General features: G+C 42.1%; 2 protein-coding genes across 2 annotated transcripts in view; one reads left to right on the top strand and one right to left on the bottom strand.

Moving 5' to 3' along the window:
• The window catches only part of LOC126874980 (putative fatty acyl-CoA reductase CG5065), a 672,215-nt gene that overhangs the window by 273,745 nt on the left and 377,439 nt on the right, over positions 1 to 21,031 (bottom strand). The gene's annotated exons all lie outside the window — the stretch shown is intronic.
• LOC126874981 (putative fatty acyl-CoA reductase CG5065) overlaps positions 1 to 21,031 on the top strand; it is a 218,649-nt gene that overhangs the window by 22,757 nt on the left and 174,861 nt on the right. The gene's annotated exons all lie outside the window — the stretch shown is intronic.

The raw sequence follows: 21,031 nt of genomic DNA, 5'->3' as shown, positions 1-21,031 counted from the left end.
ACTTCTTTCATCCTCCACCAAATAAAAGTTACGAGATAGTTATTTGTTGACAATAATGTAGTATCGTGGACGAAAGGCCTAAGAAATATCGGGCGAACTATGAACAATGTCGCGAGAGCCGTGGCGCCGTCGGGCCCATCAATGTGTCATCGGTCTTTTCAAGTGCATAGTTTCGTGGAAAAGACCTACGTGACCCTGGCTACGAGCGTCTGCAGAACACGTGTGCGGTGGGCCTAGGAAAAAGGCAATAGAATGCGACAACGGCCAGGGTGTTAGTCGAGAAGCAGAGCGTCAGTCGAGGAACAGAGTGTGAGTCGAGGAGCCGAGTGCGAGTTGAGCGGAGACAGAGTTTGCGAGTGGCGTTGCCGAGAGAGTGTTGATTGCGTTTTGGTAAAAGTCGAGTCGCTATCTAGTTATTTAGTTGCGCTGTTTTCTGTACGTTTGGCGTGAATAGTTCAGGTTGAACAACAATCGTCTTTTTCTGTCTGATTAACATCTCTATTGTTCACTCCTTGTAAATACATTATATCACGATATTACAATAATGTACAATAATAATTTATCATTGAAAAGTCTACTGAGCAATAAACAATGATGATAGAAAATAAATATATTTTAAAATAAGATAGTTCTAAAGTAAAACTTTTTTAAGAATGCTTCGTTTGCTCTAAAGGCTCACTTTGGTTCTCAAGTTGTTTGCTCATGAACCTCGTAGTTGCTTGACCAGTCGGCGTTAAAATATATGATATATTCAACGAAATAGAAACTAGATGTGACATTCATGTTGGATAAAATATTATTTCACATAATAAGTAGTAGGTAGTTTTTTAAGTTAAATTTAAATATCATATTGGTTTTCATTTCATGTGTATGTATGTGAATATCGCAATGTACAGTGATCAATGGTTTGTACGGAAATTGTATGTGGTTCATACAAGAATTGCCACGTTTATTAAGGTGAGGGGGGGGGGGTAAGGTTAATTCGTACAAAAAAGGCATGTCTTTGTGAATTTTTTCTGACGATACAGTTAAAATTTCTTTTTTAAAACCAATAATTCATTAAAGTATGACATTCGAAGAATATTGTATAAAATTTTCACGACGAAATATTAAAAAATATGGCAATGACAGCAATTATTCGGACGTGTCTCAGAAAAAAGTATAATTTCGGTGCCCCTCAGAACTTGGTGCTGGATCATCAGACATCAAAAAGTTAAAGTTCATTTGTTAGGTAACAGTTTTCCCCAGGTAACGCTGTGAAGATTTTTTCGAAATTTCAATTTTTCACTTTTTTGGAACACTTTGAAGGGAAAAACGCGATTTTGTGCGAAAATTTTCGGCAAATTTGTCATTTTAAAATAAAAATAATTAACAAATTTGAAAAAACTCTGCAGCGTTACCTCGCAAATTATGTGGAGAAGTAGCTTTCAAAATTTCAAAGCATGGGTATAGTAGTTTTGAAGTAATTGGGGGCACCGACTTTGAAAACGTGAGTTGTGGGGAAAATGCTTTAAAGTTTTGAACACTAAAAAATCTGGTATAAAACGTTCATAAGCGAATTTTATCGGTTTACCTCTTCACTAGCGTAGCAATTGTTGAAAAGACTAATAAAAAATCAATTATCCTATAATATTTTTCATGATCCTTCGTAATTTGATCTTCAACAGTCACTTTAATTTTTTCAGCTGAAGCGCTATTTGTTGAAGTGCCTTCGTATTTACGTTTATGCGGAGGTATAATTTTTCTAGGTTGATATAATCTCGAACCAGTTGATTGTCTATCAGATCTAGTAACTTTTTTAGGCACTTTAGTAATAATTTAACACAAAACTTAATGAAAATGGAATATTTACTTCTACACTAAATCTTTTACTCTACACTGACAAAATATACAGTACAAGTATAAAGAGATTTGTACTTAAGTCGTTAAGTACTATAAATAGATCTGGGGGTAAGATTAGGTATTATATAGAGAAAAAAATGTCTGCGAAGTAACAATAGCACGCTCGGGTGGAGTAGGTAATATCATCCGACATGTATAAAAATACTCGTAACTTCGTCAATTTTGTTCCAATCGACTTGAAATTTTGACACAATATTCTTAAGATGTTATGCATTCAATTAAAGAAATAAAAAAAAATGCAAAAAAAATTTTAAAACCTTACCCTCCCCCCTTAACAGCTCATAAATTCGTAATGCATATGCGGTTTTTATGTGAATATGGCTATTTTTATTACGATTTATCTGGGAACAGTCCGGCCACCACAATGCGTTTGCGAATTTCCTACGCTGCGTAAACTTGTGAACAAATTGTTTACATGTGTTGAGGTTGACTGATAGAAGAACAAGTGGATAAATTTGTAGTAGAAGAATTTAAATAAATAAAGGCATAAGTATAAGTACAAGTATAGTGTATAAGTTTATGCGGATCCATGTCCTCACTCTCATAGTGTTACAATACAATATAGATGATACTGGTGGTTGTAGTACACATCGTCGTTTTTGAACCTAAAATAAATTAAGTAATTGTAATATTGAAAGTATAGAAGCTGATGAATATATTTTAATACTGAATAATTTGATAAATTAAGAAAGAATAATACTCACATGTGTTATTTATTACCATATGCGTATTGGGCGTAATGATAAATAATTGGAAAGTACGTTTGAAGGACCGGGTTTATTGACAGTATTTCCTTCAGGAGTCATTTATCGTGCAATACCCAGAAATTAATTAATAATTATTTTATTTATTAATTTTATTTATTAATAATTATAAATTAAATATATAATTATAAATTAAATTATAATTATAAATGGTTAATTGCCAGAATGTTGGTAGCATAGCTTTTAAGTATATAAGAGATATAAGATATATACATCGTGTAATGTATACATAACGATAAGTATTACTTAAAATGGTCGTTGAATAAGGTTATTTGGGTCAGAATAATATAAAGTCAAATTATGAACGAAAAAGAAAGTAAATAGAATTTAGATATGACTAATAAAAGCGAGAGATTATACGAGTCCCTAATAACAATGACTCAACAGATTAAGACTGTTTATTTTGTTTTATTTTGTTTGTTTTGGTTTTGCTGAATACCGTTAATAGTGTTACGTTTTGTCTGGATCGTTTTGGTTGCGTTGCCGTTAATTTTTGAATTTAGATTAAATTGTAGTATTGTCTGTTATTTAATGCGATTTGAAATTAAACTCTACGTTTCGGCTAACCTGCTATGCGCAGGAGTACTGGCACGGGAGATGATTAAAGTTGGTGAAAATAAATGTTCGCTTAATCCTGCTATATTATTAGACAAATAGTCTTCACAAAAGAAAATGTTTATTCGTATTCTAATTGGATATTGACAGAATAGTCGTTGAAATTTCGAATGCTCGGAGTTACAATCGTTCGCAATACGTTTCTCTCTTATTAATTACAAGATTTTAATTTCGATAGATTTTCGATAGTTTACAAATTGACAAATACAAATACGTCGATTAACAAGACTAACAAGAATTGGAAACTAATAAAGCAAAGAACTAAAAGCTAAAGAACTAAAGGACTAAAGAACCTAAAAGCTGAGAGCAAAACTAAGAGCTAAAGGAATTAAGAGCTGAAAACTAAGGAACTGAAGAACTAAAATGTTGAAGTGGTTACCACTTCTAAGAAAACTCTACATCTGGTCTTTTTTAGTTTTCTCAAGCACTGAAGCCATCGACAGCGCGTAGACAAAAGACTGCGACGAAGTCAGGCCATAAACAGTAGACAGGCGACGTTGGCTTCGGGGTTTTCAGTTATTAGGTAACACAGCTAGCGTGCGGATCTGGACCAGCTCAAATTGTATTTTACTTATTCACTTCTATTTAAATATATTTTTCTACCTTACAATTTATCCACGTGTTTTCTCTGTTTACACACCGAATAACCTCAACAGGTTATGGGCCCAGGGCTGTAAATTGCAAGGTAGCAACGTGAAGTGAATAAATTATTAAAGTGTTGTGCTTAGTAAAATAAGGGATAGTGCTAAAATGGAATCAGCAAGTGCGAAGGTCGAGATGTTACGCGGCGAAGAAAATTGGCTCCAGTGGCGTTTTGTTATGCGTACACTTTTGGAGGAAGATGACGACCTGATCAACGTGTGTGAAGGGAATTTGTGTCATCCAGGTAACAGCGCGGAGAAAGAAACCGCTCGTGGAAGATTTTTGAAAGCAGATCGATTAGCGAGAAAATTAATCGTGACCTCAGTAGGAAAGAAACCGTTGGATCTTCTTTTATGTTGCACGACAGCACATGAAATGTGGAAAAAGCTGAATACAGTATATGACGTGAAGTCGGATGAGAATTTAAATATGGTCCAGAAGAAGTTCTTCGATTTTAAATGGGAAGAATCTGAAAATGTCTCTTACAACCTATCAAAGTTGGAATTCATAGCGGCAAAGATGAAAGCCCTTGGGAGTGAAATTGGCGAGAAAATGCTGATAACACGCATTTTATCGGTGTTACCAAACAAATTCGATCATTTTCACAGTGCGTGGGATTCCGTGGAAGAAGAAAAGAAGACCTTAGACAGGCTCAGTACCAGGCTGATAACGGAAGAAATTAGATGGAAGAAAGACGACCAGGAAACATCGGTGGCACTGGTAAAAAAGGTAATAATTATAAAAGGGAACAGCAGAAGCAGTCAAGTAAACAAGAATACGAGAAACAAGGACCAAGTTGCTTTAACTGTGGAAAAGTTGGCCATCTAAAGAAGGATTGCTTTAGATGCTTTATATGCAAAAGGAAAGGCCACTCCAGCAAAAACTGTTTTAAAAATAACAAAAGAAGCAACAGTAGAGACAACCAGGAACCTAGAAACCAAAATCGGGATCACAGCGGAATTGGTCTATTAGGAAGTACCTCAGCGATACAAACGGCAAACCCTGATGTTTGGATAATCGACTCGGGAGCTACGGATCACATGACAGGACGACGGGAATGGTTCAGCGTTTTCGAAGAATTCGATAACACGGTGAAGATAGAGATCGGCGATGGTTCGGGATCGTTCATGGATGCGTGCGGCAAAGGAAAAATCAGAGTAGAGACTTTTGTGGACGGCAAATGGGTAATATGTACAATGAACGATGTTCTATACGTACCAGGTATGAAAAGAAATCTGTTTTCGATTAGATCTGTCGCAAGAAGGGGCATAGATTTTTGTATTTCAAAGGATGGGACCAATTGCATATTTTTACAAAATCAGAAAATAATAGCAAGAGGTTCTGTTATCGGAAATTTGTATAAAGTAGATATGCGAGTTATCATACCGTCAGTTTGTAATTTTAGCAATAGAGCGGAGTCAAACGCGGACACATTGCAGTTATGGCACGAACGGCTATGTCATCAGAACATCAGACATGTTAAAGAATTCTTAAAGAATTCAAATATGAAAGTTGTAGAGGATAATAACTTTTTCTGTGAAGGTTGCGCGTACGGGAAACAGCATAGATCGAGTTTTCACGAGAAAATCAATCGAGCGACTAAATCTCGCGAAATTATTTATACGGATGTATGTGGACCTATGGAAGTCGAGTCATTGGGCAAGAAACTGTATTTTCTGACATTTAAAGATGATTTTTCAAAATTCACAAAGATTTACTTCTTACGACGGAAGTCAGAAGTAATTGAAAAACTAAAAACCTTTTGCCTAGAAGATGAAAATCAATTTAAGGATAAAATTAAAGAAATTCATAGTGATGGAGGGAAAGAATTCCAAAATAAAGAAGTCAAAGAATTTTTAAGAAGTCAGGGAATTAGGCACACGATTAACGTCCCATACACTCCTGAACAGAATGGTGTCGCAGAAAGGGAAAATAGAACAATAGTAGAGGCAGGTCGGTCGATGCTATATTCGAAACCAAATCTACCGCTGTTCTTATGGGCCGAAGCCATGAACACAGCAGTACATGTCATAAATAAGACGGGGCCGACAAGACAAGATAAGAAAACACCATATGAACTGTGGTTTCGGGAAACCGCCGAATTTAGAAAAGTTTAGGGTTTTCGGTACTGAGTGCTTTGCTCACATACCTGCGGAGAAAAGGACAAAACTTGACAAAAAGGCTAACAAAGGATATTTGGTAGGCTATTTAGATGACGGACGAGGGTATCGAGTGTACGTGCCAACAGTAAAAAATGTAATATTAAGCCGTGACGTAATATTTAAGCCTGAACTAGAAAATGCGAAATTCGTAAAATTAAGTTTACAGACAGTTCGCTGTGGAGTGCCGAAGCGTGCAGACGTGTCTCTAGTGCCCAGCGTAGTTCGAAAACAACACGTGTCGCCCAACTGTCGAAAGAGAACGCAGCTAAGTGTCCCTTACCCTCTAGGGAGAAGAAAATCCCACGCACCTAACCCCAACCCGAATACTAGCCTCTCAGCCTCACGACTAGTTGTTCATTCCGAATTAACTAGCTCGATGATGGCCCAGCAACCGCGACCAGGCTCTCCGGAGCAGACTCGCAGCTACCCCGTGCTACCCCCCCCCCCCCCCCCCGTGGCAGAAGTGCAGCAGAACTCTCCGCACTAACGACGCTAATACAACAAAAAAAAGGAAAATTGAACCAGCAACGCAAATAAACACACACAACAGGTTCGCCGTATTGGAATCCTCAAACGACGCCATGGAAATCGTAGAACCGCCACCAAACCAACTTTCACAGAGAATCCCCCCTCCCCCACCAATATTTGTAGACGACGTCATTGACATACAGACAATGACCAAGTCCCTAGAGAGAGATATCAGCAAGGAGGAATATAACCTTAAGATAAGCAACAACAAGGTGAAAATACTACCGACGAACCCAGAAGCTTACAGAAAACTCACCAAGACACTCAGGACCCTGAACGCCAACTTCCACACCTACCAACTCAAACAGGAAAGGCCTTTCCGGGTGGTCCTACGAAACATACACCACTCAGCAGACATAGACGAACTAAAATACGAACTCTCAAAACTCGGCCACGAAGTCATCAACGTAAGTAACATAAGGCATAGAGTCTCGAAAGATCCGTTATCCTTATTCTTCCTAGACATTAAGCAAAAACCGAATAATAAGGAAATATACAGCGTCAGTCGCCTAATGAACGCGATAGTAAAGATCGAGCCACCGCTCGTGAAAAAAGAAATAGTGCAGTGCAAAAGGTGCCAAAGGTACGGTCATACGCAGAAATACTGCAACCATACTTTCCGCTGCGTTAAATGCGCAGACTCTCACTCCACTGACCAGTGCGCCAAATCACCGGAAACCCCAGCGAAATGCATCCACTGCCAAGGAGACCACCCTGCCAACTACAAAGGCTGCCCAGCATATAAAACACTATACACGAACAGGTACCCTAAGCTCAGAGCAAAAGAGGTATCCAACCAAACAACCAGCCCGCCGAAATTCTCGACTACCCCAACCCCCTCAACCAACCAAACACCCAGTCCTACCAATTTCATCTCCACCTCAACCTCCTATGCCCAAGCATTACAAGGCATCCAAAATAACCCGAACAGCCAAAGGAACCTTCCCCAAAACAGTGTCCCCAACCCACCAAACGCAGACAACTCCTCAAGGCTCGAAAAGCTAATAGAGAAACAATCGGAGCAAATAAATCACTTGCTATCGCTACTAACACTCATCGTGGAAAAATTAGCACGCCCCGACTCAAAATAAAACCAAGGCGCATAGCTCTCTGGAACGCCAACGGTCTAGCGCAACACAAACGTGAACTAGAACTCTTCTTAAAACACCAGCAAATCGACGTAATGCTCGTATCGGAAACCCACTTCACCGACAAGAGCTACCTGAAAATAAATGGTTACAAATTCTACCATACTCAACACCCCAGCGGAAAGGCCCACGGTGGCACCGGAATAATAATCAAAGCAAGTATTAAGCACTACGAACTCCCACCATTCCAGAAAGACTACCTCCAAGCAACAAACGTAGCAATAGAAGACTGTCATGGCTCAATCACCACCTCAGCAGTATACTGCCCTCCCAGACACTCCATCGCCAAAGAAGACTTTGATAACTTCCTGGACACCCTGGGCAACAGATTCATAGTTGGAGGAGACTATAACGCCAAGCACATCCAATGGGGCAGCAGACTGGTTACAGCAAGAGGCAAAAACCTCTTAAACAGCATAATAAACAACAACCTCAACTACCTCACCACATACGAACCCACATACTGGCCCACTGACACCAACAAAATACCCGACCTCCTCGACTTCTTCATAACTAAAAATATCCCATCAAGACACGTCCAGATCAACTCCTCGGCAGATCTCTCCTCTGATCATTCTCCCGTGATAGCAACAGTCAGTTCAACAATCATCGAGAGTACACCTAATGGCTCCATTCACAACCAACACACCAACTGGCAGCTCTTCAGAGAAGTCTTTACACACTCAACCTCAGCCTTCACCCCACTAAAAACAAAGGAAGATATCGAAGCAGCCACGGAATACTTAAACACGAGCATAATAAACGCAATCCGCCTCTCCACACCGACAAAGCCAACCAACAGCAAACAAGAATATCCACAATTCATATTAAAAAAAATAGCAGAAAAACGCAGACTAAGAAGAGTATGGCAGACCCACAGAACACCGGAGGACAAACGAAAACTTAACAACGCAACTAGAAAGCTAACCAGAACCTTAACAAACTATAACAACGACTGCTTCCATAAATACCTCGCCAGCTTATCGCCCACAGCCGACACCAACTACTCACTATGGAAGGCCTCCAGGAAACTCACACGCCCCCCACAAATAATCCCACCTATCCGCCGCCCGCAAGGTGGATGGGCGCGAAGCCCTATCGAAAAAGCCGACCTGTTTGCAAAACACTTGACAAAAGTATTCAAACCCCATTCCCCCCAAGCCGCCGCGGACGTTACTGAATACCTACACACCCCCTTCCAAATGTCCCCTCCTATCGAACCCTTCTCCTCTGCTGAGACTATAGAAACAATCAGTCGCCTAAACCCCAAGAAAGCAGCAGGACACGACCTAATAGGCAATAGAGCAATCAAGGAACTTCCCACAAAAGGGATAGCACTCATCACATCGATTTTTAATGCTATCCTTCGCCTGGAACACTATCCTAAGGCTTGGAAAATCTCATTGATTACCCTCATCCCTAAACCCGGTAAACCGATACACGAAACCTGCTCCTATCGCCCAATCAGTCTTTTACCTACCCTGTCCAAACTATTCGAGAAGATGCTCACGAACCGACTCCTTCCAATCCTAGAGAACTTGAAAACACTCCCAGATCACCAATTCGGCTTCCGAAAACATCATTCTACAGTAGAGCAAATCCACCGCTTAACTCATACGATCAGCCAAACACTTGAAAAGAAAGAATATTGCTCAGCGGTTTTCCTAGACATCCAACAGGCATTCGATAAAGTATGGCATGAAGGGCTACTATACAAACTTAAAAAGATCCTACCCCACCCCTACTTCTCCATCCTAAAATCATACCTAACCAATAGACAATTCATGGTTAAATACCTAGACGCCACTTCCGCAACATTCCCAATAGAAGCCGGCATACCCCAAGGTAGTGTCCTCGGTCCCCTACTGTACTCCATCTACACTGCCGAGCTACCTATATCAGACGATATAACAATAGCGACATTTGCAGACGACACAGCGCTATTAACTTCCCACGCAGACCCGGTAATAGCCTCATCCACTCTCCAGCGAAGTCTCGACTCCATGGAAAAGTGGTTTCACAAATGGGGATTCAAAGTCAACGAAAAGAAATCCTCACATGTAACCTTCACGCTCCGAAAACAAACCTGCCCCCAGGTCACCATCAACAATGCAACAGTTCCTAGCAGGGACACAGTCCGATACCTGGGCATGACCCTGGACAGGAGACTAACGTGGAAGACACACATCTCAGATAAAAGGAAGCAACTAAATGACAAACTAAAAAAACTCTACTGGCTCACGGGCCGACGCTCCAAACTAAACTTACAGAATAAAATTACCCTCTACAAGACCGTAATAAAACCTGTCTGGACCTACGGAATCCAACTATGGGGAACAGCAAGTAACTCCAACATCGAAATACTCCAACGCTTTCAATCGAAAACGCTAAGATCCCTAATTGACGCACCTTGGTATGTAACCAATGAAACAATACACCGCGACCTCAAGATACCCACCGTCAAAGAGGAAATAGCAAAATATAGCAACAGATACAGCAAAAGAATCAACAAACACCGAAACCCCCTAATCACTGGACTACTCGATACGACGGACCAGATTCGCAGGCTGAAGAGGCACTACCCGCTAGACCTAAACGTTAGATTCATTTAATTATCCAAATCAAGCATATGCACTTACTTATAATACTTATAGATCATAAATTATAACTATCTATAATAAGTATTAACTTATTGTAAATAAACAGCCATGTCACTGCGCCACGCCAGAAAAATTACTGAAAATTCTCAACGCGAGAATTGATTGTAATTTCAACAAACAAATAAAAAAAAAAAAAAAAAAAAAAGTTTACAGAAAATTGTCGAGCGCGAAGATGTGAGTGCGCAGAGCGATAGAGCATGTACGTATGAAAGTGCAGAGAGTGAACATGAAAAACAACCTCATGGAACTAGCGACAATGTGAGACAATTGAGAGATACAGATAGGATCAAACGAACCGGTTACCGATGGTAACCCAGTAACGTACGTAGCGGAGAAATTACCGGTGGATTTTAACGAAGCGATGAGACCCGAAAAGAAAGAGTTATGGGAAACAGCTATGAATGATGAAATGAAATCGCACCATGAAAATAAGACGTGGATACTTGTAGAAAAACCTAAAGATCAGAAGGTACTTAGCAATGGGTGGGTTTTAACGATAAAGCTAAATCCGAACAACTCGGAACGATACAAAGCGCGACTTGTAATAAAAGGGTGTTCACAGAAAGAAGGCATAGATTATAAGGAAACATATAGTCCCGTTGCTCGGTTTGACACAATTAGATTAATGCTCAGTATTGCAGTCAAAAAGAATTTACACCTCGGACAGTTCGACATTAAAACCGCATTCTTATATGGAAGTCTGAAAGAAGATATTTATATGAAACAACCTAAAGGTTATGATGATGGTACAAATCGGGTTTGTAAATTGCTAAAAAGCCTATATGGCTTAAAGCAGTCTCCAAGATGTTGGACGGAACGTTTCACAAAATTTATCTCGAACTTAAAGTTTTATCAGAGTAACGCAGATCCTTGTTTTTATATTTATACAGAAGACGACAAATTAATGTTGATGACCATATACGTAGACGATGGACTGGTAGCAGCTTCAGACGAATCTTTAATTGATAAATTCTTCGATGATTTAAATAAAGAATTCAAAATTGCGAGTTCGAAAGAAGTAAAGAGTTTTCTTGGACTTGAAATTAATAGATTAGAAGATGGTTCAATATTCATTCATCAGAGTAGGTATATCGAAAACATATTGGAAAAATTTAATATGAATGAGGCAAACAGTGTTTCTACACCTATCGAGACTAATTGGAACGAAAGTAACATAGGCGATAATGATTGTAACGCACCATACAGAGAAGCCGTAGGGAACTTAATGTTTTTACAAACCGTAAGTAGGCCAGATATTAGTTTTGCAATAAATATAGCGGCGAGACACTTAGAGAATCCAAACCAGTATCAATGGAAATTAGTCAAACGAATTTTGCGCTACATAAAAGGGACCGCAGACATGGGACTCTTATATACAAAAGCAGGCAGTCTCGAATCCTTTAGCGACGCTGACTATGCAGGCGACAAAGAAACAAGAAAGTCGACATCAGGCGTTGTATGTAAGTATGCGAATGCGGCCATCACATGGCAATGTAAGCGACAACAATGTATAGCTCTATCTACGACCGAAGCTGAATATGTCAGTGCAGCCTCAGGAGCGAAAGAAGTTATGTGGCTAAAGAAAATATTTCTTGAATGTAAATTAGAAATCCTTAAGTATATGCTATGTGTAGACAATACTAGTGCCGTGAAATTAATTAAGAATCCAGAATTCCATCAAAGAAGTAAGCATATTGACGTAAGATATCATTTCTTGCGAGATTTATACAATAGAGGCGAAATTGATATAACGTATGTAACAAGCGAAGAGCAATTGGCAGATATATGTACAAAAGCGTTGCCAAAACCGAAATTTGAATATTTAAGGAAAAAGTTAGGTTTGAAAAGTAAAAAAGATATTAAGAGGTAATTGTTTGTAAACATGTAGTGTTTTTAGGGAGGGTGTCGAAGTGATTATTACTTCTCAAAAAAAAAAAGAGGAAAAACTCTACATGATCTGTTTAGTCTTCTACTTTTTTTTTGTGTAATAAATTAATTTGTATGGAAAAGAGAAAGGCGGCTGGCAAATGTACTTGAGAAGGCATTGACAAATTAATTTTCAGATATTTACGACAAGAGTTAGAAAATATTAAGAGATAATTCGTAAATTTGAGATAATTTTTTGTAGGGATGTAGAGTTTTAGGGAGGGTGTTGAAGTGGTTACCACTTCTAAGAAAACTCTACATCTGGTCTTTTTTAGTTTTCTCAAGCACTGAAGCCATCGACAGCGCGTAGACAAAAGACTGCGACGAAGTCAGGCCATAAACAGTAGACAGGCGACGTTGGCTTCGGGGTTTTTCCAGTTATTAGGTAACACAGCTAGCGTGCGGATCTGGACCAGCTCAAATTGTATTTTACTTATTCACTTCTATTTAAATATATTTTTCTACCTTACAATTTATCCACGTGTTTTCTCTGTTTACACACCGAATAACCTCAACATAAAAAACAAAGGAATTGAGAAATTAAGAGCCGGAGGAATTAAGAATTAATCGCTATGAACAAGAAATTACTTGCCAGGAAATGGGAACTGATCGCCAAGAACCAGAGTTGATCACCAAGAACTGAGAAAACTAATCACCCAAAACTTAGGAATTAACTACTCTAAAACTAAGGAATTATTACCGCTTCTTCTATGCCGCTACGCTTATTTATATTTAGGTCTACCGTGAAGGGGTTGTCATGTGACGGGTTATTCCGTGGGGGTTGTGAGGTTCGAATTTGGTTTATATACAAATTGTTAGAATTTATTTAAATTTCAAATTGGAACGCTCACTCGCGCTATTGGTAGTTTTAGCCTACGTTACGGCGCGTGCGCAGCGCGGGACGTGACAATAGTATATAGTTAAGTTAATGTTAATTGGTACCATAACAACATTTAATATTTACTTCAAGATGAAAATGACAGTTTGTTACGACCGTTCGCGGAGAGACGCGGTCGCGAGGAAAACGCGTCAGCGAGAGGCGTAAATTCTCGCTACGATTCGGTGAATCGACGCCGCGAAGTAGTCGTTCCCCTGTTTCGTTTAGGATAACAGAGGTGGTTGATATGAATATGACACAGTAGTAAGTTATATTTCACCGTTTATTCCACAACTTAGAACGAGGATAGTTACACTGGTGCGTATGTACGAGATGAGTGACTGAATGATCTGCGGGTGTGTATACCCGCTCGAAGGATGTTGACCGTTCGAAGGATGCAAAAACAGTACTCTTGGAAGACGATGCTGTCTCGGAGGAGAGCTAAGGATGAGTGTGTCTAGCGCACGGGACCATCGGATTTGTTGGTGCCGATGTTATTTAGGAGAGTGAGGGAATAAGCTTCGTTTTTAATTGGTTAAACGAAGGGTCTTAACCGCCCTCGAGAGAAAGTGGTTAGTGGGAGGAAAGTTGCAGCGTACATGACAAAAACTAACTTTCCCTTTTTCGCCGTGGTAGACAATAGTCTTTAGATATTCTTCCGAACCAGATGTTTGTTTCGTTTGAAGGACCTTTTCTAGGAAATCTATGAAATTTATGGAAGGTCCTTGACATCATGGAAGATACGCTGCGAGTATCCGAAGACATCTGGTTGCCATATTGCCTGCGGTGTGTGGCCTCGGCTAGGTAGAGTGTTACGCGACGTAACATACTCCCCCCGTTGAGAGGGTACCGATCAAAAGTTCTGTAAAGGTGGAGTTAGTTGGAGCTGCCGCCCAACTCCATGTTGATTGTTGATGACCCGTATTCTGCTGGGTCGGCTTGGCTCGATGGTGGGACGAGCTGCGTGGCACCTCGATCCAAGATGCTCCTTGCCGTGTGAACCACCGCCGTCCGGATGATGCTGTCGTCCTCAGGGTGAACCTGGCGATGCGGCTGAAGGCCCGTTGCCTGGATGGCATGTTGTCTCCCTTGTAGTCTAGATCGCCGTCTTCCTCGTCGATGCCGAGCGATTTCCAGGTGAAATTCACGACCCAAGAAGTGTCGTGAATCTTGCTTCTGGAAGTGTCGTTAAACACCTCGGCCCAGGAAGTATCGTCGAAGGGAACGTCAGTGATGCTTGGTGAAGTTTCATCAAGCGCGGTGCGGCGGTTTGAGGTTGATTGGGAGGCTGGACTCCCCCCGATGACCCGCTCGAATCGCATTCTCTTAGTGATGATTCTTGGTAGAGGAGAAGCGTTGGGCGTCGTGATTTGGACTTGTTTTGCCATTGGAGAGTGTGGTAACGTCGTTGCAGCCAAGGGTGACTTCAGGGAGAAGTCCGTGACACGCGACTTGTTCGGTGTGGCGCTCTGTGAACTCAGTAGAGAATCGTTGGGATCAGATAGAATGTTCTGTAACAAATTGTGGGAGATTAAGCTCGGAAACGATTTGTCGTCTGGTGAGACCCTCTCTTTCTTCAGGTCCAAAGGCTCGTTGAAGCTTGTCAAATTCAAGGTGATTAGTAGCGTTGAATCCGATTGTTCAGTTCCTGCCGATGCTAATGTGGCTGTCGTCAGGCCGTGTTTAGGTAACGCGTTGCGAGTGTGATACGATGAGTTGCGAATGGGAAGAGTTTTCTGATTTAAGGCGCTCGGCAGCGTTGTATCAGATTGTTGAGATAATGAGGACGCGAACTTGGTTGTCGTCAAGTCGCGTGTAGGTGACACGCTGCTAGTATTTTGCAATGAATTGCGCGTGACTCGCGGCGAGGTCGGCGTTCGAGTCGATGCGATCTTCTCCGTCGGCGGAGTTTGAATGACGTTGCGTGTTTTATTTAAGTCATTGTTACTTCCCTTATCCGTGGGCCCTTGTGGCAATGGCGAAGGTGGCGTCTTCGCATTGTGTCCAGGAAAATGATTCTCCGGTAATTTAAGCGAAGCAGACTCGCGACCGGCAGCTGATTCGTCGTTTGTCGATTGTGACGTCGTAGTTAGTCGTAGGTTGCTCAGTTGAGTAATTACTCGGAGTTCTAATTTCTCGTACTCGTCGGCTATTTCGAGGCCGCGCTCGATCTCTTCCTCATCTATGCTTACAATCTCGTTTTGGATGGCGCGGAGCTCCGTCTCGTATGTGTCCAGACGATTTTTGATTTGAATTAGCTCGTTCTCTCGCGGACAGCCGGATTGTTCAATTTCGTCCAGTTTTTTCGATAAGCGTGTAAAGTGGCCGATGCAATAATCCCGGCGTCGACGCAAGGCGGTAAGTTCGTTACCGGTGGCCATTATTTGTTAGATAATTGAGAGTGGATGGTTATAACTTACTTCTGTTGAAGATTGTCCAGTTGCGGCAGGAGGTTGCGTGGTTGCGTTTTAACCACCGAATTATACCTCTTCAAGGGTGACGATCCTTGACGTTAGTGACCTCGCTGGGGGGGGGGGGGGTAACGCTTCCGCTGCTGGTTATGTTGGATTCACGTGGCACTGTATGATAGTGGGTGTCACTGGTATGCGCTTTTCACTTGACGCGTGATGCGACTTTGAGGATCGAATGATTCGACCGGTTACGTGTCCACACTTATCACTTGTCACTGAATCCGGCTCGAAGGACCAAATGTTACAACCGTTCGCGGAGAGACGCGGTCGCGAGGAAAACGCGTCAGCGAGAGGCGTAAATTCTCGCTACGATTCGGTGAATCGACGCCGCGAAGTAGTCGTTCCCCTGTTTCGTTTAGGATAACAGAGGTGGTTGATATGAATATGACACAGTAGTAAGTTATATTTCACCGTTTATTCCACAACTTATAACGAGGATAGTTACACTGGTGCGTATGTACGAGATGAGTGACTGAGTGATCTGCGGGTGTGTATACCCGCTCGAAGGATGTTGACCGTTCGAAGGATGCAAAAACAGTACTCTTGGAAGACGATGCTGTCTCGGAGGAGAGCTAAGGATGAGTGTCTCTAGCGCACGGGACTATCGGATTGGTTGGTGCCGATGTTATTTAGGAGAGTGAGGGAATAAGCTTCGTTTTTAATTGGTTAAACGAAGGGTCTTAACCGCCCTCGAGAGAAAGTTGTTAGTGGGAGGAAAGTTGCAGCGTACGTGACAAAAACTGACTTTCCCTTGTTAAGCCGTGGTAGACAATAGTCTCTGGAAATTCCTCCGAACCAGATGTTTGTTTCGTTTGAAGGACCTTTTCTAGGAAATCTATGTGATTTATGGAAGGTCCTTGACATCATGGAAGATACGCTGCGAGTATCCGAAGACATCTGGTTGCCATATTGCCTGCGGTGTGTGGCCTCGGCTAGGTAGAGTGTTACGCGACGTAACACAGTTAAATAGGAAAGATGTAAATAATTATGTTAGTTTTATGCAATTATATATATGATGAAGTGATAAGCGAGTTGGTAAAATTATGGAATGTACACACATATGATGGCCCATCGACGCCAATAAAAGTGAGGTTAAAGGAGTTATTTGGTGATACGCAATATACGAACCCGGAAGAGTGTACAGATTATACGTGGTTCTTCCTCCGGCGGTTGCGGCTCCTGCCCCTCCTCTTCGGTAAAGCTACCATCTTCCTCGTTCGCCGCTCCCGGGAACAGGGTGCCGACGACCTCTTCCAGGAACCGAGGGTCCATGCTCTCCGTTACGGGAGGCGCCCATGGACAGAGTTTGCTCAACACCTTTCTGTTGTTCTGTTCTTCGCCTCCTTGATGGCTCGTTGCAGTGGCCTCCGCGCTTCGCGGTAGGCCTTATACAGACGAGCCACCGTGGCTTCGGCGGGATTTGGTATACCGGCGCCCAGCGCGGATGCAGGCCTCGCGGAGACGAGCGATCTCCTCAGACCACCAGTACACATCTTTATCTCCGTCATCAGTTCATCGGATTGGAAGTGTGCCTGTCGTGACACTAACGTGGACAATGCTAATTGGATGCTTTAGATCGTTCCAAAGTTCGATGTCTCAAGAAGTACCTTTCATATTCACATTAACAGCTACGTGCAATGGCTCCTTGAATGTCACAGTGACAGCGACGTCAAAGACTTTGTTTTATTTTTCTAACAGCAGAAAGGAAGATCTCTCTCTTCGAGCACGCAGCGATGTTCTTCACACAGGGGAGGCGCCCTCTTCGATTGGTTAAGTGTTGACTCCGCCGTCCCCTGCGGCACGGCGACCCTAACGGGGTTGTTTCTATGAACTCCGTCATGCGCTCGGCCAGGAGCGCGGTCTTCTCTCTACCAGCGATTTCCAAGGATCAGGGCACCCGTCACCACCCTCCTAGGTCAAACTTAGACGATGCCGAGCTTGGAGAGATTAATCTCCCTCCGAACCGTCAGTATCTCCTCTGCGTACTTCACTTCCGAACCATCTGAGACGTCCCTATTTCACTCTCTGTCACCTTCTCTTTTGCCCGCTTATCCCTCTTTTGAACGGTCTTCCATACTCCATTCATTCGGGGAAGAGCAGCCATCTCGGCAAATGTTCTGGTCGAGGTGGTTGTAGTTGTTATCGTTGCTGCTGTTTCCTTCTTTCTCCCGGAACCCTCGCTGTCGTCTAATCGCCCTTTTTGCTAGATCCCATCCTAGAGGAGTTCGTTTCCACCCTAGAAGGTGAACCCACCCTCGCAAGCGGCGATCCCGTCCGGTGTTCCGTTTCTTGGTGGATGAAGAAAAACGCTCACCATCGGTCCGACTCCTTCTTCTTCCGACAGCGGAAATCCGACAGTGGTTTCGCACTGTTTGGTAATGCTGCGGTAGTGAGGGTGGGATCCTATGATAGCCGTTTAGGCCCCGGATATCATATTGTTGATCCTCCTCTTGGTTCCGACGAAGTTGTTTCCTTCGCTTCATTGGGACCTTCGAAATCTCCACCCTCTCTCCTTTTTCCTCCTGGTCTGCGGCTTTTATCGTCCTTTGAGGACAACCAACTTCATATTAACGAGGTAACGCACCCTTTCCCTCCGGCGTGCGTCCTCGCGTATCAATTCCGCGCCAAGGTCGGCAGTTATTCGACCGACCGTCGTATTCGACCACCGTATGGCGACAGAGGCAGCGCTTCTCCTCCCTTTTTTCGGAGCCGTTGCCGTTCCTTTACTTTCGGACTCGAACTCGAGCTGCTCCTTCTCCCCAGTGTCTGTTCCGGTCTTCGGCTCTTCATTTTTGCCACTGTTCCCATCCCGTATCCTGGCGATTCTCCGGTACGATCGCATGCCGCAAAGGAAGCTCGTCCCAGAAGAAGGAATTAGTCGGTGTAGGGTGACGGGGAGCAATAATCCTAAGGAACTGTCATAAAACGAGGCTTTTCGATTTAGCGTTAAGGACGTTAATTGGCATTAAACACCTTCGAGTCAAGAGGTTCCTTATGGTTATTGCTTCATCAGATAAATAGTGGGAAAGGACAAACTAAAAAAACTCTATTGGCTCACGGGCCGACGCTCCAAACTAAATATACAGAATAAAATTACCCTCTACAAGACCGTAATAAAACCTGTCTGGACCTACGGAATCCAACTATGGGGAACAGCAAGTAACTCCAACATTGAAATACTCCAACGCTTTCAATCGAAAACTCTAAGATCCCTAATTGACGCACCTTGGTATGTAACCAATGAAACAATACACCGCGACCTCAAGATACCCACCGTCAAAGAGGAAATAGCAAAATATAGCGACAGATATAGCAAAAGAATCAACAAACACCGAAACTCCCTAATCACTGGACTACTCGATACGACGGACCAGATTCGCAGGCTGAAGAGGCACTACCCGCTTGACCTAAACGTTAGATTCATTTAATTATCCAAATTAAGCATATGCACTTACTTATAATTCTTATAAATTATACCTATCTATAATAAGTATTAACTTATTGTAAATAAACAGCCATGTCACTGCGCCACGCCAGAAAAATTACTGAAAATTCTCAACGCGAGAATTGATTGTAATTTCAACAAATAAATAAAAAAAAAAGATAAATAGTGGGGGGGATAAATAGTGGCTTTTTCGCGATGGGGCGATTATCACCCAGCAAGAGTTTTCCTTTGCGACAGCATCGTCACCGAACTTCACTGGTTCAACGACTTTAGATTAGTCAACTTCTTGGCACTGGGCCATATCTACTTCAAATCAGGCATCTATCTAACTTACACATAAATGCATAGAGCGTAAGCATTTTGTCTACAAGTTGTTGGAAATACATAATATATTTGAACTGTTAAACAAGTGTTATACTAATTCAACCTCCTCTATTATCCGAAACGAAATCGGGGATCGATCAGTTCGTGGCATCGATTGTATAATCATAACGGGAATTTATGGCTCCCGTTGACGCGCTATCGCGAGATCGCGTCTCTCCACGAATGGTCGATAAATAACGTATGACGATTTGCAAAAGGATAGAAGCCGTTAAAATATGCGTTTTCTCACTCGTTTGTTATTCGAAATTGGTAATGATAAAAGAAGCGCGCTAACGAATTCGTACTAACGTATTTCGAAATTTTGTAAAACTGTTCGTCTAGAAATTGTGTAAGTTGATTACACGATAAGCTGACTGTGAATAGTAGTATCTCGACAGAAGAAGTCTGAATATATTTTATAACGAACAACGAGCGAGGGCTAATATATAACTGTTAGGTAGATGATACATTTGCACTGTACATGTGAATGTTTGTAAGCGTCAGAGGGTGTCCAGGTCTCAGTTGAGACAAAAGACGATTGGAAGCTGTTAGAAGAATCTAGAGGAATCGGTTGACAACAAGTGTGCGTGTAAGAAGGTTATCGAGGTCTTCAGAGTGTAATATATATCGGAGATGAAAGGGCATCGGAGCCTTCCCTTTGGAACATCGGGAAAGTCCCTTAACACAGTAATCTAGATTCTATTATAGGTGTAGTTAAACAATTGTCGTCATTCGATCCGATTGTATTTGTTCGAGATTTGTGATAATGTGCTTGGACTCGAGGCGACAACCAGTCGCCGAACGTAGCCGTGGTCACGGGATGAACGCTTTGTCTGGCAGAGGCCTGGAGTAATTCTATAGCTCGCCTTAAAAAGGAAATAGTTGTAACACTCCACAGTAAACATTCCAACGGTCTCTGTCCCGTAGCTTGCCACTAGCAGTCCCTATTATTCAAGTAAGATGATTGCCAGATGTCGATGCGTTTCCACAGTATACGTACAGCTTTCTCTCGAGGGCGGCTAGCATCTTTTTCTAACCACCAACATGGAAATTGATCAATTGACAGCAACGTCAATTTCCTTCACTTTCTGAACGAAGGCTATCCTGGACGAATCCGATGATCTCGTGTCCTTAGACACACCCCATCATAGTTTTCCTCTGTAGCATCGTCGCGACGAAATGTCATTCTCTCGTGAGGTCGTTTTAGCGAGTTACTTAGCGTCTAAACGCTCGGTGGATATTCCACGTTTTAACAAAGAGTTAGTTTAGTTATACTTCTATCGTAGCCAAGCAAGTCGAGTACGATTTGAGCTTTCGAAGAAAGCGCATCCTGTTATCTCGCTGACCGCGGATTCGTTATTAAACCTAGGATCATTGTCATTAGCTTCTCCAGTATCTAATTACCACGGTTATTTGTCAAATTCTGTAATAATCGTATTTGCACTAGTCAATGTCTACTCTGTTGCATAACGACAATGTGTGATCCTGATGAGGATTCGTTTCACGCCCCTAACCCTAATTCTAATGT

The sequence above is a fragment of the Bombus huntii genome, chromosome 17, assembly GCF_024542735.1.
Source record: "Bombus huntii isolate Logan2020A chromosome 17, iyBomHunt1.1, whole genome shotgun sequence".
NCBI lineage: Eukaryota > Metazoa > Arthropoda > Insecta > Hymenoptera > Apidae > Bombus > Bombus huntii.
This window is presented reverse-complemented; position numbering and strand designations above follow the sequence as displayed.